This window comes from Triturus cristatus, chromosome 11 (genome assembly GCF_964204655.1).
Source record: "Triturus cristatus chromosome 11, aTriCri1.1, whole genome shotgun sequence".
Classification (NCBI taxonomy): Eukaryota; Metazoa; Chordata; class Amphibia; order Caudata; family Salamandridae; genus Triturus; species Triturus cristatus.
This window is the reverse complement of record NC_140594.1, coordinates 993216705-993226182: the sequence shown is the minus strand read 5'-3', so window position 1 is coordinate 993226182 and position 9478 is coordinate 993216705. Positions and strand designations below refer to the sequence as shown.

At 48.8% G+C, this 9478-nt stretch overlaps 1 protein-coding gene across 2 annotated transcripts in view; it reads left to right on the top strand.

Annotated features, from left to right (window-relative positions):
- Positions 1-4199: 4199 nt before the first annotated feature.
- Positions 4200-9478, top strand: part of LOC146785802 (uncharacterized) — a 444312-nt gene continuing 439033 nt past the window's right edge. Inside the window, exon 1 of one of the 2 annotated variants that reach the window (XM_085635080.1) lies at positions 4200-4418. The gene's annotated coding sequence lies outside the window, so the exon portion shown is untranslated. Of the gene's footprint in view, positions 4424-9478 lie in introns of both variants that reach the window. The other variant, XM_085635079.1, reaches the window with a different exon arrangement.

Here is a 9478-nt window from a genome sequence, read left to right as displayed (position 1 = left end):
AAATAGGGGAATTATATTTAAAAAAAGATTGCATTTCTGACACAAAAGTATCTAGGGCCCAAAATGCCAATGGGCTCGGTCGGAAAGGAATCCGACTCGAATTTCCGGATGGCTGACGACAGGCTCGGAGAGCCCGTCCGCCGTCCGGAAATCCCTCAGTACTCCCCCGGCCGCCTCTTTACGACCGAGGGAGTACAATGGCAGTTGTTCACTGCCTTTTCGTGCCGGTCTTTCCGGCACGAAAAGGCAGTCGGAAACTGTCTTCAGGGATCCCCAGAAGACAGTGAAAAACCGACATCGGAATCGGCCCCTTAGTAGCTAAATTAACACGGACAATTTTGCAACATGGCGACTCTTGAGTTAGTCCTCCTTGCTCCCTATCTCGCGAATAAATCCACAAGGGACTTGCGATTGGTACACAGCGTGGATTCATGCCTTAGAAGTGTGCGCTGAACTGTTAAATGCCCTATCAATATGCCAGGTTTGTACCAAATAAATGGGCTCTTTTTTTAAGCTGAGCGAAAGAAAGTTATCCTTCCCCCGTCTACCCTTTTTAGGTCGAGCCTCGAGTCAGGGCGCATGCACTGCGAGACTTGTTTTAGTGGAGCAGGGAATAGAAGCCCTGCCTTCTCTCCGCCCATATTTGCCATTGGCTTGTGTCATTGTCTTTCCTAAATGCTGGCTTCTGATTCATAAATAGGCATGTTAGTCCCTCCTTAGTACCGCCTGGTCTTCATTTGTCACCTCCCATGGCGACTGGCCCTTTTACTTCAGTTGTTACACAGTACCTGTTATTTAGGACCCGATTACCAAAAGTAATCTGATACAAAATCCTAACTTTATGACTTTCGGTGTTCACAAAGTGCAATTAGGAGTAGTAAAGTTAGGATTCCTAACTTTACTACTCCTAAATGCCTTTTGTGAATACCGAAAGTCGTAAAGTTAGGATTTTGTCTCAGTTTAGGAGTAGTAAAGTTAGGAATCCTAACTTTACTACTCATAAATGCCTTTTGTGAATACCGAAAGTCCTAAAGTTAGGATTTTGTCTCAGTTTAGGAGTAGTAAAGTTAGGAATCCTAACTTTACTACTCATAAATGCCTTTTGTGAATACCGAAAGTCGTAAAGTTAGGATTTTGTCTCTGATTACTTTTGTGAATCGGGCCCTTCATCTTTAAGCACTATTTTTTTTTCCGAGTTTCTCTTACTACAGGCACGACATGCTTTGGTGCCTTCTTTACAACCTCGCCCTCCCTCCCATTGTCTGTGCCTTCTTTACCCCCCCTCGGTGCCTTTTATTTATATTGTGGTTTTTAAAACATAAATAAAGCTCGTTGTCATTTACAATGCCAATAACTTAAACTTGCGTAAATGTGGGAGACCAATTGCATTGCAAATGCTTGTTTCTTTAAGACACAGCTCTCCTGAACCATATATCCTTGCATCAGGGTACTATTATGCTCAAACATGACCTTATATTCCGAAAGACACAAAACTGACCTCAGGTGATCCTTGCTATAGGGTCCAAGGCTCTCCTTCATCACTCTCACTAAGTACTCATTCAGACCAGTGTCCTCCATCCAAGAGTACTGCCCTAAAATGCCTACATCAGGAACAGCAGTAAACAAGCATTGGCATAGCCAATAGGTCTCGCCTTTGGGACCTTAAAAGTGTTTAGCAATGCAACAGTTGCATAACTAAATACTTATAAGGTCCCAAAAGCGAGACCTATTGGCTATGCCAAGGGGCCGTGTGGTAGTGAAAGTGATCCCGATCACGATCAAACATCAAAGCGGCCGCGAAAGTGAAAGTAATCGCGGTAAATGCGGCGCGCGCGCCCGCGGACATGCACTGTAGCTCTAGGCTGGCCTGGTAGCACTTTTTGGAGCCCTCTCAATAAGTCTTGCCAGACCAGCGTATGCGCTGGGTCAGGCGAGACCTAAAAAAGCACTTGTCCCTTTTTATGATCAACCTTTTCACTTTGTGTATTTCTAGCATCTACTGCAAAACCCAAACATGCTGCTTCCCAATAGTTCTGTAAACAAGCATTTACAATGCAATGGTCTCGGCATTGGTAAAGTTAGAGCTATTGGCATTGCTCATGACAATGCCGTTTCTTTACATGTTTTAAAAACAAAAACATAAACAAAAATAATGTCATGAGCAATGCCAATAGCTCTAACTTTACCAATGCCGAGACCATTGCATTGTAAATGCTTGTTTATTCAAGCATGCAAAGAAAACAACTGGCTTGGATGAAATATTCACGCATGGAACAGGGCAACATGAGGGTCCTACGTGTGATTATGTGAGATGCCTTCACAAGTAATGAAAAACACCAACACTGAGGGCACATAGTAGGTTTCTTGCTGACAAAAGCGAAGACAAAAAAGTTAGATTGGAGCTTTCCGACTTAAAATATCTATTGAACTCAGCACAACTCAATTATTTTTTACAACTAAAACAACATTCGCTGTTTCTATAGATAATTAACTTAATGCCAAATTGTAGACTGCACGGCTCACTCAGTAAATTGTACAATCCAACATGGGTGTTGCGTTGAAGTCACTTGCCAATGGCACTTGACCAGCTGTGACGTGACAGCTCAATATTTCTTCTCTGTCTATTACCAAAGGTTCCGCCCATGTCGGATAAATCTGGTGCTCGCCAGGAAGAGGCCTGTGGCGTGATTACGCAATGTTTAGGGCAGGGTCCATAAATAAAAAAAGGGGAGTTAAAGCGCCATTGTAACTTAAATCTTCTGAAGGGGCACTGGCAGCCGCAAATATCAAGTTGTATGTAAATATTTCATAACATCACTCCCTTCAGTGACCGCTTACAGTATTACAGGCGTGAAGTGTATCCAAAGGCGAATAGGAAGACTTAACACATACACCACTAGCGGAATGGACTCACCCGACTACATGAACTCTCGCGATGACGATTTTACCTGAGGATGGTGACGCTACCCCTCCGCACAGGCAAAAACACCACTGGCTCGGACACCCGGATCGGCTTGAACTGGAACTTGCAGCCGAAGCACAGCGCCGAGTCGCTGAAGACGGACACAGAAACGATGGGCCTTTCGAAGATGTGGATGGGGTCCAGGTGCGAGACGATGCAGCCTCCGGGCTGGTAATCGTTGATGACGAAGGAGATCAGGTGAGGGAGCAACGCCGGGACACCACCGCCTTTCTCCGAGGCACAGCAGAAAATGCCTCGGAGAAAGGGAGTGTCCTTTTCGGATTTGGGGGCGTGTTTTGCTGTTGTCTCCTCCCTGAGACTTCTCGCAAAAAACACGCCCCCCGATCCGAAAAGGACGGGGCAGGATTAGAGTGACGGGACCTCTTCTCCAATGGCTGGCCAGCATTTACTAGGCCAGCCAATGGAGAACAGGGAAGAAGAGGGGCGGGTTCAAGCCCCTCTTCTCCCAAGTCATTATGTCTCGCGAGCGAGACTGCGCAAGCGCAGCCATCGCTAGCCGAGACCTAAAAAAGGGGTATCTTTATGGAAATGTGCGTGTTTTTAGACAGCATACACATTGACTGCTCAAAAACCTCACAGGCTGACGCCAACTTGAAATTCCAGCACCCAGACCAGAAAGCTCCATCCACTATTGTGAAAACTTTCGTTTAAGCGCCCCCCACCCCAAGGCATGCCTCTGCAAAAATGAAAATAAACTGTTAATGCTAATGAAATCTGCGTCTTTAAAGAAAAAAACACGTACGCACACATCTGTCTTGCTGGAGGCAGGCTGCTGCACACTGCCCCACCATGCTTGTTGTTGATGTGATGACACTGACGCATTCCCTAAACCCTGCTTGCCCTGTTTGCAGTATCTGCCGGGCTGAAGGTCTCACAGCCCTGAGGCCTGAGTGTGAGCTCATCAGCCCGGCTACGACATAATCTTGAGGAAAAGTCTCCACCCCTGATGACGTGGGCTTAAAATTAGGCCCGTCATTTAGGACTGAAAGCGCTGGGGCTACACATCAGTCAGGAGTGGAGAACATGATCACCCCCCTCCCCCCTCCACCCCCGCTTTTGCTGCTCTTCACAGGGGACTGGGAGCGGGTCTCCGAACTAATCACAGGGGGACAGGGAGAGCTCCCCCCGTGTGACGAGTTGAGAAAGGGCGGGTTACACATGCTGCGGGCCGGCGGGAAAACAAGAATCAGAGTGCGCTCAGTTTGTCATGAGGACTATTGATGAAGACGCGCTGCACGGACTCGAGGTGTCTGATTCCCGGGCTTCAGTCAAAGTAGGAAGAAGTAATTCGAGCTCCGGTGTGTTTTTTCACTGACAGGCACGTGGTGATGTGGAGCGAAGGTGGTGCGTCTGTCTGTCGGCGTCGTTTAGCTTGAAGCTTCCCTCCTGTCCCCACGTCACCCCGCAGCCCTCAACCCTGTGAGTGGACCACGAGGTGAGGTAAATAAAAATAACATTAAAAAAGCAACAGGGTTTGGCCTATTTTGTTATCTCCTCAGCCAAAGGTTTTGCAAGACAGACAGCAGCTATTTTACTGGACTATCTGGACGTTTAGTGCACATCTGGCATAGTGTGACAGCTGACTGAATGCTTCCAGGTATGGATGTTTCGGCCTCGATAGGGGGATGGCAAGTGTGCTCTGCCGTGATTTATGACTCTTGAGTCACGGGTGACCAGGCACGCTACAGTTTCCAGCGAATCACTTGCTAAACCCCTTAGCTGCCCCACAAAGCAAACGTTGCAGCGCGCAGAAGTGCCCGAGAGCAATGCAATAAATAAAATACTCGTTTATGGAGCGATCCCAAGTGCACAGGCCAAAGTGCCGCTTAAGTAACGCAAAAAATACACGTGATGTATTTTCCAAGTTTCAAGGGAAATTAATTGGTGGAGGATATTGTGCATTACAACAATCATTCCCAATCTCATAAAGTGAAAGAAGCCACATCTACACCAACATTCTAAAAACCAGGAGGCAACTTATTTATGCAGGGAAACAACCTTTACAACGCAGTCATTACATCGCACTACCTTTACAACGCAGTCATTAAAACACAACATCCTTTACATCGCATGCCATTACAACGCAGCCATTACATCGCATGTCACTACAACGCATGTCATTACAACGCATGTCACTACAACACATACCATTACAACGCATACCATTACAACGCATAGTTTTTACCCTTACACTATCCAATACTTACCCTACTGTTGCTCTCACTGGAGTGGGAATAGTAATTTTTACCCCTACACTATCCAACACTTACCCTACTGTTGCACTCACTGGAGTGGGAGTAGTAATTTTTACCCCTACACTATCCAACACTTACCTTACCTGCAATGTAATGGTATGCGTTATGATGGTATGCGTTGTAATGGTATAATGCCATGTAATGGAATGCGTTGTAAATGTAGTTTCTGAAAATGCGTTGTGATGGCATGCAATGTAAAATCTTGCGTTGTAATGGATGTTGCGATGAAAAAAACTGCGTTGTAAAGGCATGCGTTGTAAATGTTTGCGTTGTAACGTCATACATTCATTTATACATGGAGTTGGCTATAAAGTGCTACCTTCTGCCCTATGATGAAGCTGCCACTGGTCTAGAAACCTTGTGCAATGCACTTTGAAGGTATACGGAAGATGCATCTAGAGTCGTAAACTCTTCTGCATCTTCTCACTACGCCAATAGTTCATTAATATTAGGAAGCCAGTGATGGTCCAGCCATACATTGACGTAGAGGTCAAGGCGAGTTAACTTCCATCTTTCTGACCAAAATAGGTACAGTGAGTCTCTCTAAACTCTAATCTCTTCAGTCAGCACGTCCTCACATAACCTCTTCTGTTTGTTCCTTTGTAAATCCCCTATCGGTACGGCATACAATAGGAACCATAGATTTGGCCTCTTCAAAACAGTCCTGTGTCAAAATCCCTTATGTTCTTCTAGGCATTTTACAGCAGGGAAAGCTACCTCTTCCACTCCTTTCCACTCTACGCTTCCTGCAGAAAATCCTTTTTACCATACGGGCTAAGTAATTGATTTGGGTGATTAAGATCCAGCTTGATCCACAAGTCATGGTACTCCCTACAACACAAAAACATGCACCATCCTTACCCATATATAAACTAGTTTGCACCTTCCACCCTTCAAAGTCTGATTCTGCTTTGAAATATCTCAAGATTTATATAAGCTGCTTTCACTATTTCATTGTCCTAATCTTGGCCTTTTATGGGATCACCCCTGGAAAGGTGCCTAACATTGTATTAATATATGAGCCTATAACAAGACTCTCATTCCACCGTCGTGGACACAGGCAGCCACACAGTTTGAGTATGGAACATCACCTCCCTTGCTTCTTACTCAAGATGAACTCATCACATTCCTTCATTCCCCCTTTCAGTACATCCTACCACATCTGCACTCCTTGCTATCAGACATTCCGACCTTGACACCCTTTGCATAATGCCCTCTTTTCTGGGACTTGTTACATACTTGTCACACGGATGCGGAATTGATGGCATGAATGGAATGTACGACCACAGTGGAAAACATGTAGCAACCTTGTTGAATGGAAAAAGAATAAGTGATGGACGGAATGCTGAATAATGTCAAACATTCACCCCCAGTACAGAGATATGGGCCTAAGTCCATCGTTTTTTTGCACACCATGTAATTCCAGTTTAGACCCAGCCATATCCAAATCGGTCTTGACCTTGTGCCTCATGGAAACAGCCCAGCCCGAACTGCCAGTCCAGGTCCCTCCTGGACCGGAACCAAGCATCCTGGGACCTGTTTCAGGGTACCACTCCTCATCAGCCAGGCTAACTTGGCTCTAGTGGCATGGTGAGCACGGGACTCAGGTCTGGGCATACCTTTCCCACTTAGGGCAACAAATGCATAAAAGAACTAGTGATGGACGGAATGCTGAACAATGTCAAACATTAACCCTCAGCTTGGGCTTGACTGCTCCCATGAGGAGCAGGGTCCAGACTGATTTGCATATGGCTGGGGCTAAACTGGTGAGGCCTAGTGAACAAAAGATCGATGGATTAAACTCAGATCTCTTGACTGAGGGCGAGTGGTTGAAAAGTTTCAACACACCGTCCATCATCTTGTTGTGTTTGCTATGTTTGCCCTAAGTGGCCAAGGGAATGCCCAGACGTGGGTCCCGTGCTCTCCATGCCACTGGAATCAAGCTAGCCTGGCTGATGAGGAACGATACCCCGAAACCGGTCCCAGGATGCTTGTTTCCGGTCCAGGGTGGACCTGGCCTGGCAGTTGGAGCTGGACCGCTCCTATGAGGAGCAGGGTCAAAACTGATTTGCATATGGCTGCGTCCAAACTGGGGTGGCATAGTGAGCAAAAGAACAATGGATTGTCCAAACTGTTGTGGCATAGTGAGCAAAATAACAATGGATTGAACCCAAATCTCCTGACTGAGGGTAAGTGGTTGAAAATTTTTAACACTCCGTCCATCATCTTGTTGTGTTTGCAACCCTGTTGAGCCAAAAATGTATTCTCTTCTCCTAAGGCCAGTGCCTTCTGCCAGTAGTCAGATGAAAGGTGCCCATCAATCAATCAATCAATCATAGGCATTTATAGAGCGCTCTACTTACCCGGAGGGTCTCAAGGCGCTGGGGGGGGGGGTGCTGCTACTACCCGAACAGCCAGGTCTTGAGCTTCTTCCTGAAAGCGAGGTGGTCTTGGGTCAGGCGCAGGTCGGTCGGGAGGAAGTTCCAGGTCTTGGCGGCCTGGTAGGAGAAGGACCTTCCTCCTGTTGTCGTTCTTCGGATGCGGGGGACGGCGGCGAGGGCGTGACTGGCTGATCGGAGGTGTCGTTTGGGAGCGTAGAAGTTGATGCGGTTGTTGAGGTAGCTCGGGCCTTGGTCGTGAAGAGCTTTGTGTGCGTGGGTGAGGAGACGGAAGGTGATTCTCTTGTTGACCGGGAGCCAGTGCAGGTCTCTTAGGTGTCCGGAGATGTGGCTGTGTCGTGGGATGTCGAGGATGAGTCTGGCTGAGGCGTTCTGGATCCGTTGGAGTCTCTTCTGGAGCTTGGCGGTGGCTCCGGCGTAGAGGGCGTTGCCGTAGTCCAGTCGGCTGGTGACGAGTGCCTGGGTGACATTCTTCCTGGTCTCGGTGGGGATCCACCGGAAGATCTTCCGTAGCATGCGCAGGGTGTTGAAGCATGACGAGGAGACGGCGTTGACTTGCTTGGTCATGGAGAGGGAGGAGTCCAGGATGAAGCCCAGGTTGCGTGCGTGGTCTGTCGGTTTGGGTGCGGTGCCCAGGGCGGGGGGCCACCAGGAGTCGTCCCAGGCGGAGGGCGAGGATCCCAGGATGAGGACTTCCGTCTTGTCCGAGTTCAGCTTCAGGCGGCTGGTCGACATCCACTCGGCTACCTCTTTCATTCCTTCGTGAAGGTTGGCTCTGGCGGCGGCGGGGTCGTTGGTCAGGGAGAGGATCAGCTGGGTATCGTCGGCGTAGGAGATGATGTTGAGGTTGTGTTGGCGTGCGATGGCTGTGAGGGGGCTCATGTAGACGTTGAAGAGGGTTGGGCTCAGCGAGGATCCTTGAGGGACGCCGCAGATGACTTTGGTGGCCTCTGACTTGTACGGTGGTAGACGGACTCTCTGTGTTCTTCCGTCGAGGAAGGAGATGATCCATTCCAGTGCCTTCTCCTGGATTCCGACGTTGCTGAGGCGCTGCCCTAGGGTGCGGTGGCAGACGGTGTCGAAGGCCGCGGAGAGGTCTAGTAGGATGAGGGCCGCTGTTTCTCCGTTGTCCATCAGGGTTCGGATGTCATCGGTGGCAGCGATGAGGGCGGTCTCGGTGCTGTGGTTGGCTCGGAAGCCAGACTGTGAGGGGTCGAGGGATCCGTTCGTCTCGAGGAAGGCGGCCAGTTGCTTGTTGACGGTCTTCTCGATGACTTTGGCTGGGAACGGGAGCAGCGAGATGGGGCGGTAATTCTTGAGTTCGGTGGGCTCCGCTGTTGGTTTCTTGAGTAGAGCGCTGAGTTCGGCATGCTTCCAGCTCTCAGGGAAGGTGGCGGTGGTGAAGGAGGTGTTGATGATGTCCCGCAGGTGGGTTGCGATGACGGCGTCGGCTTTGTTGAAGATGTGGTGAGGGCAGGGGTCGGTCGGAGATCCGGAGTGGATGGAGTTCATCATGCGGACGGTTTCTTCGGTGCAGATCGGGGTCCAGGCGCGGAGGGTGGTGGTGGGGGGCGGTGGTTCGGTCGAGTTGGACGTGGCGTTCGTCGGTTGGGTGTTGAAGCTGTTGTGTATGTCCGCGATCTTGTTGTGGAAGTAGGAGGCGAGGGAGTTGCAGAGTTCTTGCGATGGGGTGATGTCGTTGTTTCCGGCGTTGGGGTTGGAGAGCTCTTTCACGATGTTGAAGAGTTCCTTGCTGTTGTGTGCGTTGTTATACAACCGGTCCTTGAATGCAGTTTTCTTGGTGTCGCGGATCAGTTGGTGGTGCTTCCGGGTGGCAAGCT